Source organism: Lepidochelys kempii, chromosome 6 (assembly GCF_965140285.1).
Source record: "Lepidochelys kempii isolate rLepKem1 chromosome 6, rLepKem1.hap1, whole genome shotgun sequence".
Lineage (NCBI taxonomy): Eukaryota > Metazoa > Chordata > Testudines > Cheloniidae > Lepidochelys > Lepidochelys kempii.
This window is the reverse complement of record NC_136385.1, coordinates 101,608,949-101,626,719: the sequence shown is the minus strand read 5'-3', so window position 1 is coordinate 101,626,719 and position 17,771 is coordinate 101,608,949. Positions and strand designations below refer to the sequence as shown.

General features: G+C 40.4%; 1 protein-coding gene and 1 long non-coding RNA gene across 3 annotated transcripts in view; one reads left to right on the top strand and one right to left on the bottom strand.

The window, feature by feature from the left end:
- The window catches only part of EFCAB11 (EF-hand calcium binding domain 11), a 125,723-nt gene that overhangs the window by 82,658 nt on the left and 25,294 nt on the right, over positions 1-17,771 (top strand). The gene's annotated exons all lie outside the window — the stretch shown is intronic.
- Positions 282-16,458, bottom strand: LOC140913293 (uncharacterized). Its single transcript, XR_012159524.1, has 3 exons — positions 16,312-16,458; positions 13,874-14,020; positions 282-677 (listed from the first exon to the last, which is right to left on the bottom strand). It is a non-coding gene; the product is annotated as an uncharacterized LOC140913293 (long non-coding RNA).

The following is a 17,771-nucleotide window of genomic DNA, read 5'->3' as shown; positions in this document are numbered from 1 at the left end:
GGCTATATCATGTGGTGATCCCTTTTTGCCTTAAACTCTGACTCTGTGAGAAGAAGAGAGTATCCTATGAAGCGATCTGTGATTAATTATCATTCACATTTATTATGGTACTACATAAGGGCCAACAAAGAATGGGTCTGTATTGTGCTAGGCACTGTACAAACACGGAATAGTAGGCAGTCCCTGCCCTGAAGAGCTTACAATCTAAATAGACAAGGCAGACACAGTGTGAGGGAAGAAATGTAACACACAAAGAAAAATGTGTTGGCAGCAAATGGCATGTGAGTTTCACGACTGGTTTTTTTTGGTGGGTTTAGTTAGGAGGAGATAAGTTAAATGGAAAGAAAAATGAAAGTAAGGGAGATGAAGGGGACAGTGCATGGGAGAGGAGGGTTAGGGGTAGGTGTGTAGTGAATCTGAGGTGAAGGGACTGTGAGGGCTGGGGGAGGAAGAAGGTGTAGCAAACAGCCAATCAGCATATGGAAGAGAAAGTCCAGTGAAGACTGTAGAAAGTTCTCTAAAATGTCGAAAGGTCCCTGCTTTGACTGCTTCTCCTCCTACCAGCTGTAAAGCTTCTATCTGGGTTTTTCATTTACCAGGCATTAAAAGATGTTTTGGCATCCATAGATGCTTCCTTCTGATGCAGGATCCTGATGGCCATCCTTTCTATGTACAGCCTGTATGAATAAAAATAATTCATTATGTTTTTCATTATGTAGTTCCCAATCATTTGTCCTCATTTCTTGTTTTCTTTCCTCCCTATCAATTGTTCTACTGCTTGCTACTTTCCCACTGCTCTCTCCTGATTTATATAGGACCATTCCTTGAGAATAAAACAATTTTGTCTTTGTTAACGGGTCTTCTCAAAGAGTGGCCCGCTGCCAGTCCAGAACATTCTTCTTTCAGTTTGTCCTCCACCCATACCCTGTTGCCTTTCCAAGATTTTTCCAGCTTTGGAAGCATCTTCTGGTATCTTGAATATTGAACTGTCTCTTACGGGCTATGAGAGGCTGGTGCTCAGAGAGAGATATGTACATATTCTCTCCTGCAGAGGCAAATGGGCAGAGCTACCAGCAGTCTCTCCATATTGGCAGAGAAATACTCCATTAGAGGAGCCATTCAGAAATAAGAGACAATTCATCTATTTCATCCTTTGCGTGCCATTGCTTTTCTCAGTGAATTTGTAAGAAGCCAAGTAATGTCTGTACATCCTTTAATCATTTTAATAGTAAGGATGATCTATTTAAAAACCTTTTTACATATGTGATGGCTGAAACCAGGTCCGAATTTAGTCATTGAAAGCTCTCAGAACACATAACTTTACAACATTTCTGACGTCCTTGTCAAATAAAGTTGTTCTGCACTTTCATTTTTGGTGGAACATAGTTCTCTAAATTTTATAAAGATGAACTGGTATGCAGTTTATGCTCCCATACTGTGATCTGATTCTGTTTCCAATGAAATCAGTAAAAGTTATGCTGAGTGCAGGAATGAGCACTTCCTTGTAAAATTGATGTTCCAATTTGTCCATCATCTGCTTAGGCAATATTTTTCTTTCTAATTACAAATTGTATAAAGGTTGTCTTGCCCTTATCTAGAGCAGATAACTGCATTTAAAAATATTTTTAGTTTTTTATGAAACTTTCCCATTATCTCAGGTTGTAATAAGAGAAATAGATTTTTAAAATATTTATTTTTGTACTTTTAATTGTTTGAGAATCATTGTGAGATCCACCATTTTGAGATGATTGATGCAGTCATTTGAAAGTACTTATGTAGATTAATTTTATATAAATATTTTAAATATTAGAACTTTGTTGCTGGTACTGTTTTAATTTTAATGCCAACTACCTCCTCTTGTTCTCTAGGCTGGGTCTTGATCTTCTATGTTTTACTGTAAATAATGGATATTTTTCTGTTGTGTATTGCTGAAGCATGCTTGTTTATTACCTTACTGTCTTTTACATCATAAGTTACCTATCACTTGATTATCCCAGTCATTTCTTCTTTTTAGTTAGCTGACTATACAGCCAACTAGTGTTTCAGTTGGAAAGCAGGTTTAGTGAAACTACAGTTTGGTTTGCTGTATGGTTTTAGACACAGATGGCTGATTGTTATATGTATCTCTTGATTACTAGCTTTCCACTATCTTATTCCAGAAATCTGTTCTTTATATGTGTTGGCCCTGTAGGCTTCTAGTTTCTTTCTTAGGTAATCTTGATCTTTCTTAGCTTTTTGAATAAATACATTTCAGACTTTTCAATTCCCTGTATGTATGTATGAGTCAGTTTTCTTTGCTAATTGGTCAAAGTAATACAAATTTCCATTTCAGTCTGTCATATGACAAACATGACTTGATAGACTCCACCCTCTACCAATGAAATCAATGGCAAAACTCTCATTGACTTTAATGAGAGCAAATAAGACCTGATATAAATTTTCCATAACTTTTCCCTAATAGTAAAATTTCATTTATGCACATATAAGAGTTCATATGTGTATGAGACTGAAAGGGTTTAGCTGCATGTGAAGGGGAGGAAAGGATTTCTGGCATGATTCATGTGGACTGCATTCAAGTGCAATAATCTTGTGAATTATTGAAAGCTGAATTGTATTGTCGGCATAGAATGTGAGGACTGCATATGAGAGGAAAATATTCCTTTTATGAATGGATCCATCTGTGAGTTGTAGACTCCCAGAATACAGGAGGCCAAGATGTGTGAGTGGTGGAAAGTCTTAAGCACATGTTGAAGTCAGTTATGTAATATGGTCCGAGGCAGCTCACATTGAAATCAAAGGGGCATTTCAATTATCTTAGCAGAAATTAGATCAGGCCTGATAGGGATAAAAGTTGACATATGTCTAAATGATCCAGTCAGGATGGCTGAACAGAATTGTTTGAGGTTGACTATTAAGCTAAGTATTCTAAGAATGCGTGTCTGTAAGTTTATCTTATCTTTTATCTTTGCCACAAAGCTTTCCAATGATATGGTAAAAGCTAATAGATAGTGCTTTAAGAATCTGGTTTTTTAAAGACTGTATTTTTATGTCATGATTTTATGCTGTGCTGATATTTTGGCCTTGTAAATAATGTTAACTGATATAATTTTCTTTGACTGTATTGAATTCAAGCATATAAGGACAGAGACAGTCTCCAAGGAAGAACCAGTATTTTATGGTCAAAACTGTTGCCTTTCATCTAATCTAATTGATTAGAACAAATGTATGTGTGTGTCTGTGTGGTGTGTGTGAGAGAGAGAAAGAGAGAGAGAGAGAGAATAAATATAACTATCTTTCCTACAAAGTCCAACTCTTACCTTTTTCGACGATTGCTGAAACAAGGCAGTTTCACCTAAATAACTAGCTAATTAGTGACAGGTTTCAGAGTAGCAGCCGTATTAGTCTGTATCCGCAAAATGAAAAGGAAGACTTGTGACACCTTAGAGACTAACAAATTTATTTGAGCATAAGCTTTCGTGAGGTACAGCTCACTTCATCGGCTGCATTCAGTGGAAAATACAGTGGGGAGATTTATATACGCAGAGAACATGAAACAATGGGTGTTACCATACACACTGTAATGAGAGATAGCTCAGTGGTTTGAGCATTGGCCTGCTAAACCCAGGGTTGTGAGTTCAATCCTTGAAGGAGCCATTTAGGAATCTGGGGCAAAAATTGGGGATTGGTCCTGCTTTGAGCAGGGCGTTGGACTAGATGATCTCCTGAGGTCCCTTCCAACCCTGATATTCTATTCTATGAGAGTGATCAGGTAAGGTGAACTATTACCAGCAGGAGAGCAGAGGGGGAAAAAACCTTTTGTAGTGATACTCAAGGTGAGCCATTTCCAAAAGTTGACAAGAACGTCTGAGGAACAGCATGGGGGGCGAGGTGGGATAGTTTTACTTTGTGTAATGACCCATCCGCTCCCAGTCTTTATTCAAGCCTAAGTTAATTGTATCCAGTTTGCAAATTAATTCCAATTCAGCATTCTCTTGTTGGAGTCTGTTTCTGAAGTTTTTTTGTTGAAGAATTGTCACTTTTAGGTCTGTAATCGAGTGACCAAAGAGACTGAAGTGTTCTCCGACTGGTTTTTGAATGTTATAATTCTTGACGTCTGATTTGTGTCCATTTATTCTTTTACATAGAGACTGTCCAGGTTGGCCAATGTACAAGGCAGAGGGGCATTGCTGGCACATGATGGCATATATCACATTGGTAGATGTGCAGGTGAACGAGCCTCTGATAGTGTGGCTGATGTGATTAGGCCCTACGATAGTGTCCCCTGAATAGATATATGGACACAGTTGGCAACAGGCTTTGTTGCAAGGATAGGTTCCTGGGTTAGTGGTTATGTTGTGTGGTTGCTGGTGAGTATTTGTTTCAGGTTGGGGGGCCGTCTGTAAGCAAGGACTGGCCTGTCTCCCAAGATCTGTGAGAGTGATGGATCATCCTTCAGGATAGGTTGTAGATTCTTGATGATGCGTTGGAGAGGTTTTAGTTGGGGGCTGAAGGTGATGGCTAGCGGCGTGCTGTTATTTTCTTTGTTGGGCCTGTCCTGTAGTAGGTAACTTCTGGGTACTCTTCTGGCTCTTTCCATCTGTTTCCTTACTTCCCCAGGTGGGTATTGTAGTTGTAAGAATGCTTGATAGAGATCTTGTAGGTGTTTGTCTCGGTCTGAGGGGTTGGAGCAAATGCAGTTGTATCGTAGAGCTTGGCTGTAGACAATGGATCATGTGATGTGGTCTGGATGAAAGCTGGAGGCCTGTAGGTAGGCATAGCGGTCAGTAGGTTTCCGGTATAGGGTGGTGTTTATGTGACCATCGCTTATTAGCACTGTAGTGTCCAGGAAGTGGATCTCTTGTGTGGACTGGTCCAGGCTGAGGTCGATGGTGGAATGGAAATTGTTGAAATCATGGTGGAATTCCTCAAGGGCTGCTTTTCCATGGGTCCAGATGGTGAAGATGTCATCAATGTAGTGCAAGTAGAGTAGGGGCATTAGGGGACAAGAGCTGAGGAAGCGTTGTTCTAAGTCAGCCATAAAAATGTTGGCACACTGTGGGGCTATGCGGGTACCCATAGCAGTGCCACTGATTTGAAGGTATAAATTGTCCCCAAATGTGAAATAGTTATGGGTGAGGACAAAGTCACAAAGTTCAGCCACCAGGTTTGCCGTGACATTATCGGGGATACTGTTCCTGACGGCTTGTAGTCCATCTTTGTGTGGAATGTTGGTGTAGAGGACTTCTACATCCATAGTAGCTAGGATGGTGTTTTCAGGAAGATCACCAATGGATTATAGTTTCCTCAGGAAGTCAGTGGTGTCTTGAAGATAGCTGGGAGTGCTGGTAGCATAGGTCAAGAGGAGGGAGTCTACATAGCCAGACAATCCTGCTGTCAGGGTGCCAATGCCTGAGATGATGGGGCATCCAGGATTTCCAGGTTTATGGATCTTGGGTAGCAGATAGAATACCCTGGTCGGGGTTCTAGGGGTGTGTCTGTGCGGATTTGTTCTTGTGCTTTTTCAGGGAGTTTCTTGAGCAAATGCTGTAGTTTCTTTTGGTAACCCTCAGTGGGATCAGAGGGTAATGGCTTGTAGAAAGAGGTGTTGGAGAGCTGCCTAGCAGCCTCTTGTTCATATTCCGACCTATTCACGATGATGACAGCACCTCCTTTGTCAGCCATTTTGATTATGATGTCAGAGTTGTTTCTGAGGCTGTGGGTGGCATTGTGTTCTGCACGGCTGAGGTTATGGGGCAAGTGATACTGCTTTTCCACAATTTCAGCCCATGCACATCGGCGGAAGCACTCTATGTAGAAGTCCAGTCTGTTGTTTCGACCTTCAGGAGGAGTCCACCCAGAATCCTTCTTTTTGTAGTCTTGGTAGGAAGGTCTCTGTGGGTTAGTATGTTGTTCAGAGATGTGTTGGAAATATTCCTTGAGTCGGAGATGTCGAAAATAGGATTCTAGGTCACCACAGAACTGTATCATGCTCGTGGCGGTTAAGGGGCAGAAGGAGAGGCCCCGAGATAGGACAGATTCTTCTGCTGGGCTAAGAGTATAGTTGGATAGATTAACAATATTGCTGGGTGGGTTAAGGGAACCACTGTTGTGGTCCCTTGTGGCATGTAGTAGTTTAGATAGTTTAGTATCCTTTTTCTTCTGTAGAGAAGCAAAGTGTGTGTTGTAAATGGCTTGTCTAGTTTTTGTAAAGTCCAGCCACGAGGAAGTTTGTGTGGAAGGTTGTTTTTTAATGAGAGTATCCAGTTTTGAGAGCTCATTCTTAATTTTTCCCTGTTTGCTCAGCTTGAATAAAGACTGGGAGTGGATGGGTCATTACACTAAGTAAAACTATTTCCCCATGTTTATTCCCCTTCCCCCCCCCCCGCCCGCTGTTCCTCAGACATTCTTGTCAACTGCTAGAAATGGCCCACCTTGATTATCACTACAAAAGGTTTTTCCCCCCGGCTCTCCTGCTGGTAATAGCTCACCTTACCTGATCACTCTTGTTGCACTGTGTATGGTAACACCCATTGTTTCATGTTCTCTGTGTATATAAATTTCCCCACTGTATTTTCCACTGAAGGCATCTGATGAAGTGAGCTGTAGCTCACGAAAGCTTATGCTCAAATAAATTTGTTAGTCTTTAAGGTGCCACAAGTCCTCCTTTTCTTTTAGCTAATTAATGTTCACCTACAATATGGAAGATAATTCCCTTCACTGCAGGAATTATTAAGTGAAATTCTGTGGCCTGTTATGCAGGAGGAAGATTTGATCATAGTGGTCCCTTCTGGCCTTAGGATCTATTACCTGTTCATCTGCAATCGGTCCATTGTTGTTGGCAATGCTGTAGCTATGTTGGTTCCAGGATACTAGAGAGACAAGGTGGGTGAGGTAATAACCCTTGAAGCCCCATCATCTCAGGCATCGGCACTCTTACAGCAGGATTATCTGGTTATTTGGACTCTCTCCTCAGTCCCTACGCTACCAGCAGTCCTAGCTATCTTCGAGATACTACCGACTTCCTGAGGAAACTACAATGCATTGGTGATCTTCCTAAAAACATCATCCTGGCCTCCAGGGATGTAGAACTGGGGATCGGGACCCCGCAGGGGGTCGCAAAGTTATTACATGGGGGGGTCACAAGCTGTCAGCCTCCACCCCAAACCCTGCTTTGCCTCCAGCATTTATAATGGTGTTAAATATATAAAGATGTGTTTTTAAATTTATAAGGGGGGGAATCACACTCAGAGGCTTGCTATGTGAAGGAGGTCACCAGTACAAAAGTTTGAGAACTACTTACACCAATATTCCACGTGAGGATGGACTACAAGCTGTCAAGAACAGTATCCCTGATGAGGACACAACACACCTGGTGGCTGAGCTTTGTGACTTTGTCCTCACCCACAACCATTTCAAATTTGGGGACAACTTATACCTTCAATCAGTGGCATTGCTATGGGTACCCACAAGGCCCCACAGTATGCCAACATTTTTATGGCTGACTTAGAACGCTTCCCCAGCTCTTGTCCCCTAGTGCCCCTACTCTACTTGCGCTACATTGATGACATCTTCACCATCTGAACCCATGGAAAAGAAGTCCTTGAGGAATTCCACCATGATTTCAACAATTTCCATCCCACCATCAACCTCAACCTGGACCAGTCCACACAAGAGATCCACTTCCTGGACATTACAGTGCAAATAAGTTATGGTCACAAAAACACCATCCTATACCGGAAACCTACTGACCGCTATAATTACCTACATGCTTCCAGCTTCCATCCAGGACACACCACACAATCCATTGTCTACAGCCAAGCCCTAAGATAGGTATTTGCTCCAAAACCGAATTTGCTCCAATCCCTCAGACAGAGACAAACACCTACAAGATCTTTATCAAGCATTCTTAAATCTACAATACCCACCTGGGGAAGTGAGGAAACAGATTGACAGAGCGAGACGGGTACCCAGAAGTCACCTACTACAGGACATGCCCAACAAGGAAAATAACAGAACACCACTGGCCATCACATACACTCCCCAGCTAAAACCTCTCCACCACATCATCAACAGGGCCGGCTCTAGGTTTTTTGCCACCCAAGCGAAAAAAAAAAAAAAGGATGGCCGGAATGCCACCCCTGGAATTGTGCCGCCCCAGCACATGCTTGCTTTGCTGGTGCCTAGAGCTGGTCCTGATCATCAACGATCTACAGCCTATCCTGGAAAATGATCCCTCGCTCTCACAGACCTTGGGAGGCAGGTCAGTCCTCTTTTACTGACAGCCCCACAACCTGAAGCAAATACTCACCAGCAACTACGCACCATACCACAGAAACACTAACCCAGGAACCAATCCCTGTTACAAACCTCGTTGCCTACTCTTTCCCCATATCTACTCTAGCGACACCATCAGAGGACCCAACCACATCAGCCACACCATCAGGGACTCATTCATCTGAACATCTACTAATGTTATATATGCCAGGAATGCCCGTCTGCCATGTACATTGGCGAAACCGGACAGTCTCTACGTAAAAGAATAAATGGACACATATCGGACATCAGGAATGGTAACATACAAAAGCCAGTAGGAGAACACTTCAATCTTCCTGGACGTTCTCTAACAGATTTAAAAGTAGCCATACTTGAACAAAAAAACTTCAGAAACAGACTTCAAAGAGAAACTGCAGAACTAAAATTCATTTGCAAATTTAACACCATTAATTTGGGCTTGAGTGGGGACGGTTTGTGTGTTACACCAAAGAGAACAGATGATCTTTTTAGTGTAGACCTTCTATTGTATTATCAGCATTTCAAAGGTAACTTAATAGGTAGGTAGGGCAACATTTCATGGATGAAGAAACTGAGTCAGAGAGGATAAGTGACTTGCCCAAAGCCACAAAAGGGTTCAGTGTCAAAGCAAAGTTAAAACTCAGACCACTAGATTGTATCTTTTTGCACTAGATTTTACCTCTCTAACTAGTAAGAGCAGGTACAAAGACTGCAGAGCATGCGCCCCATGCTGAGACAATACAGAACTTTCAGTGCTCACAAGGCATGATCTATAATACTAAGTAGTGTTCTGTATTAATGAGAATGATAATTATGAATTTTATTAGTAAATGCTAATTTTATTCCAGATTAAAACCTTAGACCAGAATATCCTCCCATCAATATGTTCTAACACTGAAATGTCCAGTCTCCTTTGCTTCTATGATAATACACCTGGAACGGAATTTCAGCTCACCCCTAAGTGAACTGCTTTGGCAGTTTTTCACCTGTGTTGAAGTCACAGTGCAAGGAAATTGTAGACCCATGTTCAAAATATTCTTCTCTTGCCTCAGTTGTATAATAATACTAGACCATTTGGCTGCAATTGTGATTTTTTAAACAGTAGGTCATTAACTTCAATGACATCAGTGCTTTGCCAATAGGTATTTCAATTGGAGTAATGAAGATAATTGCATCAGTCATGTAGATGCATACCCCTGCACTACTGGCTACATATAAAACAATAAAGCTCATGTATTGTCAGGAATTTAGAAAGAAGATAATGTGTCAGAAAGAGAATAACAGAGGGGGTGGGTCATAGAAACACACAGTTAATTTCTTCAGTAGTATGGAAGATCATAGTAATAGGAAGAGAATTATGGTAGTCTAAATAAAGGTGTAATATGAGTAGTTCATTCAGTGTTTCTGCTTGAAAGGGAAGAGAACAATCATATACTTTTCAAGGGAAATTGGGAGTAATATTGGGGGACCGTGCTAAAAATGCAACAGACGCAACTATGAACAGTGTTCATGGAAGAGAAATGGAGTAAATAGTTCAGAGTATGTTGGAACATTAAATTGAGTTCTGGGTTCCCATCACTTTGCTAATTAGTTTACTTCCCATTCCTCCACCAGAGAGAATACTTTCCCTTAGGACACTTTTAAACACAATTTAAAAAAAATCCTGAAAGTATTTTCCCAAAATAGAATTTGATCTACATTGCAAAAAAGAGGAGTTTAGGTTTAGTGTGCAAATAATTTGATTGCAGATCTGCTGACCTTATAGACACCTGTGAACACTATTACTAATTGACTGACCAAGCAGAAGGAAGGTCATACACAAGATTAGCAGTATTTTGTGTCCATCAAAACATTATTTTCTTTGAAGACATTAAAATGTGTTTGAATTGGTTTTATTGTTCACTTTCATATTAATCAGGTTAAAAATGCAGTTTGATGTAACTATCATTAAAATTTCACTAGGTAGGAAAAATTTATTCATTATGAACAAATTTATTGCTTGATTGGGTTGCACTTTTAAAAGGTGAAGAACTACAAATTAAAATTGTTGGTTTCCAGTATGAAAGAAAAATGGATGGATAGAAGGTAAATACCATTTACTAGAAATGCATGATGTTTGTCTTGCATAATTACCAATTAGGATTCATAGACTGTTTTACACTTTTCATCACTTACTTTGTTATTTTGTTCTGTGGGACCGGTGATGATTGAAAGTGTAATTTCTAAAATACTTAATATACTGTGTTCTGCATCGATGGACATGGTTAGTCAGAAGCAATGAAGAAAATTCATTCCCAAATTCCCATCACTAGGGTCAAATGTCCGCAAGACAAGAATTAAAATGCAATTTCTTCATTGAAATTATGAATTAGTCTCTTCACTGGTTTTAGTAAAAGGTGAATAAATCAAATGCTCTTGCACTCTTATTATTTAGAGCATTCCTTCTCTTTGCTTTTCATCATAGCCAAGAACTTTTTATGTTTTAACTACATTCATATTATGTACAGAGGAACTTTATAACAAAACATAAAGGAGTTAGCACCCAGAATGTGGTATTTTAAAAAACTTTGTCTTTATTAAAATTGGCTTTCTCTTACTTTCAATCTAAATTGCAATAACCTAAAATATGTGTAAAGTTGGTTTCCATACAAAACTACCACTTATTTTAACTCAGTCAGCAGTCTCAGCCCAAGGAATGGCAGGCCTAGACAAGCTGGATGTTTTAGGTGAGGATTGAGGTGCTATGGAAGATCTAATTGTATCCTTTGGATTTGCATGTGAATCTCCCCCTCTTCACATGTGAAAGGGAATATAGACAACTCCATAGTATCATTCTTCTTTTCCCAAACCCTCAGAGAAGATTATCTGCAGATCTGGGAATTCTTGGGCAGGCTAGGGTCTGGGAGGACTTGTATCATTGTCTCCCCTTTTGGCACCTAGAACAAACGGAACATGAATGCAGACAGAAGTAGTGTTGATTCTTTCTATAAAATGGCGATTGTCCTTCCAGGGTGCTCACAGAGATTAGCGATGGGCAACTGCTCGTCTGCCTCCAGAGGGCTGATCTCAGGAGTTCCAGAAGGCTGAGTTTTCTCCCCCATCCTTTTAATATCTACATGAAGGCTTTGTGAAAGATTGAGACACCATGTTTAAAATAGCGGATACATGCAGATTTCACATAGCTCTGTCCTTTACCTCTGACAAAAATAGTACCATCTTCCAACTCTTCCTCTGCCTGGTTGAGATAAGAACCTGGATGAATGGTGGCTGTCAGAAACTGACCCCAGGCAAGATGATGAAAAGAGAAATACTTTGAGACCTAGCAAACATTATCGCTTTCTTGTCCATTCTAAACGGTCTGCCTTCACCTCATCAATTCAATTTGCAGCATAGGGCTGCTCCTGTACTCCCCACTGCTGCTGGGTGACACAGACACACAGCAACAGCTGTGAAAACAAGAACAAACTTTTTTTTGTACATATACTATCTTATTACACATGGAGCATGCCACAGTAAAGTCTGCCTTTGGGATCCAACAGAAAGAATGTTAACTTACTATATGTAGATAGAGCTTTCCAACATTTTTTAAAAGCTTCTTAGTCCATGATGTAGCAGCTTATCTCCTCAGCAACACTGGCTAGTAAAAGCTCATCACTGTGATGCTCCACTCCCAGCACAGACTTAGAATCATAGACTTTAAGGTCAGAAAGGACCATTATGATCGTTTAGTCTGATCTCTTGCACAACGCAGGCCACAGAATCTCACCCACCCACTCCTGTAACAAACCCCTAACCTATGTCTGAGCTATTGAAGTCCTCAAATCGTGGTTTAAAGACTTCATGGTGCAGAGAATCTTCCAGCAAGTGACCCGTGCCCAACGCTGCAGAGGAAGGCGAAAAACCCCCAGGGCCTCTGCCAATCTGCCCTGGAGGAAAATTCTTTCCCGACCCCAAATCAGCTATACCCTGAGCATGTGGGCAAGACTCACCAGCAAGACACCCAGGAAAGAATTCTCTGTAGTAACTCAGATCCCACCCCATCTAACATCCCATCACAGGCCATTGGGCATATTTACCGCTAATAGTCAAAGATCAATTAATTGCCAAAATTAGGCTACCCCATCATACCATCTTCTCCATAAACTTATCAAGCTTAGTCTTGAAGCCAGATATGTCTTTGCCCCAACTGCTCCCCTCCTGAGATACATCAGGTCAAGATCACTGTATCTGTGTTAATCTTAATGTCCTTCTATGGAATGGGCTTAAGGTATTGAAGAGAACAGTACTCTCATTGCTCTGATGACCTTCAACAACTACATCCCTCAAGAACTATGAACCTGAAAGAGGAAGGGCTTCCTCATAAATGGGGAAAGGCTTTCAAACTCATTACCAGAGGAGATAAGAATGACCTTAATCTTGATGTCTTCAGAACAAAGTGTGAAATTCCCATCTTCAGCTTAACCTTTCCACAGCTGAAACTAAAAACAGAAGGGGGGTGCCATAAAAAGAGCATGGGCAGGTCACCATGGTGATGAATGTGATATAAATGTCGATATAGGTACTTTTATGGCCCTCATCCCATAAGTGTCTGAGTGCCTCCCAATCATTAATGGAGTTTATCCTCACACCTTTTTGAGGTACTATTTGCATTTTACAGAGGAACTGAAATACAGGGTAGATTAAGTGACTTGCCTAGTTTACATGGATATCTGCTAAGTCATGGTGTCATACTGCGGAAAGGGACCTGGGGGTCATAGTGGATCACAAGCTAAATATGAGTCAACAGCGTAACACTGTTGCAAAAAAAGCAAACATCACTCTTGACAGAACAAAGAGTAATGGTCTCAAGTTGCAGTGGGGGAGGTTTAGGTTGGATATTAGGAAAAACTTTTTCACTAGGAGGGTGGTGAAGCCCTGGAATAGGTTATTTAGGGAAGTGGTGGAATCTCCTTCCTTAGAGGTTTTTAAGGTCAGGTTTGACAAAGCCCTAGCTGGGATGATTTAGTTGGGGATTGGTCCTGCTTTGAGCAGGGGGTGTGCCTAGATGACCTCCTGAAGTCCCTTCCAACCCTGATATTCTATGATTCTGGGATGTATTAGCAGGAGTATTGTAAGCAAGACATGAGAAGTAATTTTTCCGCTCTGCTCTGTGCTGATTAGGCCTCATCTGGAGTATTGTGCTCAGTTCTAGGTGCCACATTTGAGGAGAAATGTGAACAAATTGGAGAAAGTCCAGAGAAGAGCAACAAAAATGATTAAAGGTCTCAAAAACATGACCTGTGAGGGAAGATTGAAAAAATTGGGTTTGTTTAGTCTGGAGAAGAGAAGACTGAGAGGGGACATGATAACAGTTTTCAAGTACTTAAAAGGTTGTTACAAGGAGGAGGGAGAAAAATTGTTCTTCTTAACCTCTGAGGATAGGACAAGAAGCAATGGGCTTAAATTGCAGCAAGGGCAGCTTAGGTTGGACACTCGGAAAAACTTCCTAACTGTCAGAGTGGTTAAGCACTGGAATAAATTACCTAGGGAGGTTGTGGAATCTCTATCACTGGGGATTTTTAAGAGCAGGTTGGACAAATACCTGTCAGGGATGGTCTAGATAATACTTAGTCCTGCCTTGAGTGCAGGGGACAGGACTAGATGACCTCTCGAGGTCCCTTCCAGTCTATGATTCTCTGGGCATCCACTATTTCTCTGGGATATTATTCTTCAGGATTACCGGAAGTTTCTAAAAGACAGAAAAGAAAAAGTACAAATAAAGGGTGAACATCAAACATAAGAAAAAATTAACAGGTTCTGTACTAGGATAAATATCTTCAATACATGTATTATCTGGAAAACAGGGTGAATAGTGAATTAGCAAAAACTACAAGTGACAAAACTATATAGATTGGTCAAGACCAGATAAGGCTGTGAGGTATTCCAAAGAAGCCTAACAAAGCTGGGTGAATGAGCAGCACAATTGCAGATGAAATCCATTATCAACAAGTGCAAGGTCATGAACATTTGAAAGACTAATTTGAACTACTTACATTTCTAGGTTCTAAATTAGCTAACCAATAGGGAAATGACCTGGATGCCATTATGAGCATATCAGTGAAACTTTCTGCTCAGTATTCAGCAATGGTCAAAAAAGTATGTGTGAGGAGGGAATGTTAGGAAGTAAAAAGGGGAACGTGAACAATTCCGAAATATTTATTATGCCCTTATATAAACTGATATGACCTCCCCTTGAATACTGTATAGTCACTCTTTCTCAAAAACAGCTAGAAGAGAAATGGAAGAATTCCAGAGATGAGCCACAAAAATGATTAGACAAAGGCAAACTTCCATGTGAGGGGAAATGGCAAAGATTGGGACTATTTAATTTGGAGGGGAGATGAAGAAGGGACATGATAGAGGTAAACAAAATAAGGAACAGTACAGAGAATATAAATTAAATGCTACTATTTACCTCTTTTTCACAATACATGAACAAAGAGGACATTGAATGTAATTGAAAAGCAGCACTAGGATTGTTTTACACAAAATATAACTTGTGAAACTCATTGCCAAGATCTATCAGTAAACCAGAAAGTTTAGTAGGATTCAACAAGGGGTTAGACATCTATATGGATAACGACAATACCCAAATTTACATTAAATAGAACTTTTAAAAATAAGGAAATATAAATTCTCACACTTCAGGGTATAAGGCAACCACTAAACAATGGGACAAAGCTTCCCCCATATAATAATAGGTAGATTATTCCATTACTGTCCACTCTGGTGTTTCCTGATCCTTTCTCTGAAGCATCTGCTATTGGCCACTGTCAGAGACATGATCCTAAAGGTGATAGACCACTTGTTTTATCTGGTATGGCAATTCCTGTGTTCCTGTGATTTGCTTTCCCTAGATTATTTGTAGTTTATAAGGATAAAGTTAAAGGGAAAACTGTTCCAGCTCAGAGGCTATCGAAAAGGATTAGGCTCTGCATCCAATCCTCTTATGATTGTGTAGGGTATAGTTGTACCACAGCATCTAGCTGCACCATTTAAAGCAGCTTCCATGGCTTGCTGAAGGAGCATGTCGATTTTGGAAATTTGTAAAGTGGCTATAAGAAGTTATGCTCTCTCTGGGTATGTCTGCACTCCAGCTAAACACCCAAAGCTGGACCATGTCCGCTGACTTGGTCTGCAGGGATGTTAAATTGCTGTGTAGAGATTCGGGGTTGGGCTGGAGCCTGAGTTCTGGGACCCCTTGAGGGGGCAGGGTCCCAGAGCCCAGGCTCCAGCCTGAGCCTTAATGTCTGCACTGCAATTTTACAGTCCTGTAGCCCAAATCCCCACAAGACCAAGTCAGCTGACACCGGCCAGCCACAGGCATTTAATTGCTGTGTTGACATACTGTCTATGTGTCAAGTCAGATGCTTGTTTAGGGAGAGTAAATAGTAATGCCTATTTTTATATAGTGATTTTCATCAGTAGATATCAAAGTACTTCACAATCTTTTAATATATTTATCCTCATAACATCCCTGTGAGGTAGGGAAGCATTATCATCTTTGTTTTAGAGATGGTGACCTGAAGCACAGAGAAACTATGTAACTTGCCCAGGGTCACACAGGAAGTTCATGGCCAGAGGCGGATTACGGTGTTGTGGGGCCCTGAGCCAGAGCAAGTGGGGGCCCCTCCTCACCTCTTGTGTCTGCAGTCTCCCCTGCTCCCCCTTTCCGACTCCTGCCGGGAGCAGGGTCGGGGTACAGGTGCACCCATTTTTCTAGGGGCCCCCAGTTGGCCAGGGCCCTTTGGCCCAGTGGCTAATCTGCCATTGTCCATAGCAGAACAGGGAATTTAACCTTGGTCTCCCACATCCTAAGCTAGTGCTCTAACCACTGGACAATCCTTCTCCACTAGTAGTTTTACAGCCTTTAAGATTTCTTCTCAACATTTCCTATGGTTGTTATTACTTGTTACTGTAATGTCTCTGGAGTGGGAATCTGCAGAGCCATTTCTTAAAGGAGAAAGGAAGGTTACTTACCAATGATTTGAGTTGTTCAAATGTGTTGCCTTTACAGATATACAATCTCCTATCCTCCATTCCCCTCTTCTTCAGATTTTCTTTTTATGAATTTAGCAGTTAAAGTGACCTGGGAGAGTTAGAGCCACAGCTTTTTGTGCACCTTCATAAGTAGTTCAGTATTTGTGAGGTAGCATGCACAAGGCTTAATGACCACTGCTTTCACCACTGAGAGAGAGCATGCTCTTCTCAATAATGTGGATCGGCAAAGGCAACACACTCAAGCTCCAGATAATGGTAACTATCCTTCTTTTCCTATAATAACATTTAATATAAATGCTTCTGTTTCTCTTGTATGAGGGACAGCACATACCTGTATTGTGCATCTTAGAAGAGTTGTCACTTTATATTGGCAAAAGAAAATTATCCACTTTCAGTGCTTTCACACAAAGATTTTTATCGTGAGTAAAAATAGTTATCTGAAAACAGGAATTGGCCAATTTAGAATAATGCATTGCGTAAAATATACTGCATTTATTTATAGTGTTTAATAGACAATCAGAATTTCCATTAAATCCAGTGGGGGTTTTTTGTAAATCAAAACATAAAAAAGTATTTGACCACCTATATTGATTTTTTTTCCCTTGCTGCCTATAACGTGTGTCTATTTTTAAGTTTTGATGAATATCTCTATTATTGAATAGCGTACTGCCAAAAAGGAACATAGCTAATGACCTGTACAGGTTTAATGATAGTTTAGGCATATAGTATGTCTAAAAACTGTATTAATGTTCCATTATTTTATCAACTTTATAGTCTAGCTAACTGGCACAATTTTCTTTTAATAAATATTAAAGGCTCCTGTTACTTTCTTAAAAAGCATATCTTGAGCAATTGCATATGTTAAAGATAATGTTTATATGGTTCCATCTGTTGTTACAAAGGCGGCTTTGGTGGTAGTCTGTGTTGTTCAGCTCTATGCTACCCTTATGTGTTGTTTTATACTTAAACAGATGGTGAATCCAGTTGCCAAAGAGGGAAAAATGACAAGAATCAATCGGAAGCCATAGATTTCTAAAAACCTCTAATGAAAATCAGTTGCGTAAAGGTTTAGCACTCTTCTACCTCTCATACATGGAAGTATTATCATTAATCCATAGTAAATAGAAACAGCGTAACTGTAAATAGTGCCTTTTTCTTTTCTTTTTTTTTAAAAAGGCCATTTCCTAAAAGAGTAAGTGTCCTCTTGTCCACTGCTATTTAGAAACATAAATATGATATGATTCAAAATTAGGAACAAAATATGTGTGTAGGATAAAAAAATTAAAATACTTCAAAATCACTTCCTTTATTTACTTGCTAAATTCTAGATTTCCCTTGCAGACATCTAAAATGCTGGAGAGTGTGCAGGAAAAACCTTTTTACTATACTTCTCATATTTGCAGCAGTATCAGTGGGAAGAGGGCAGTGTTCAGCAGAAT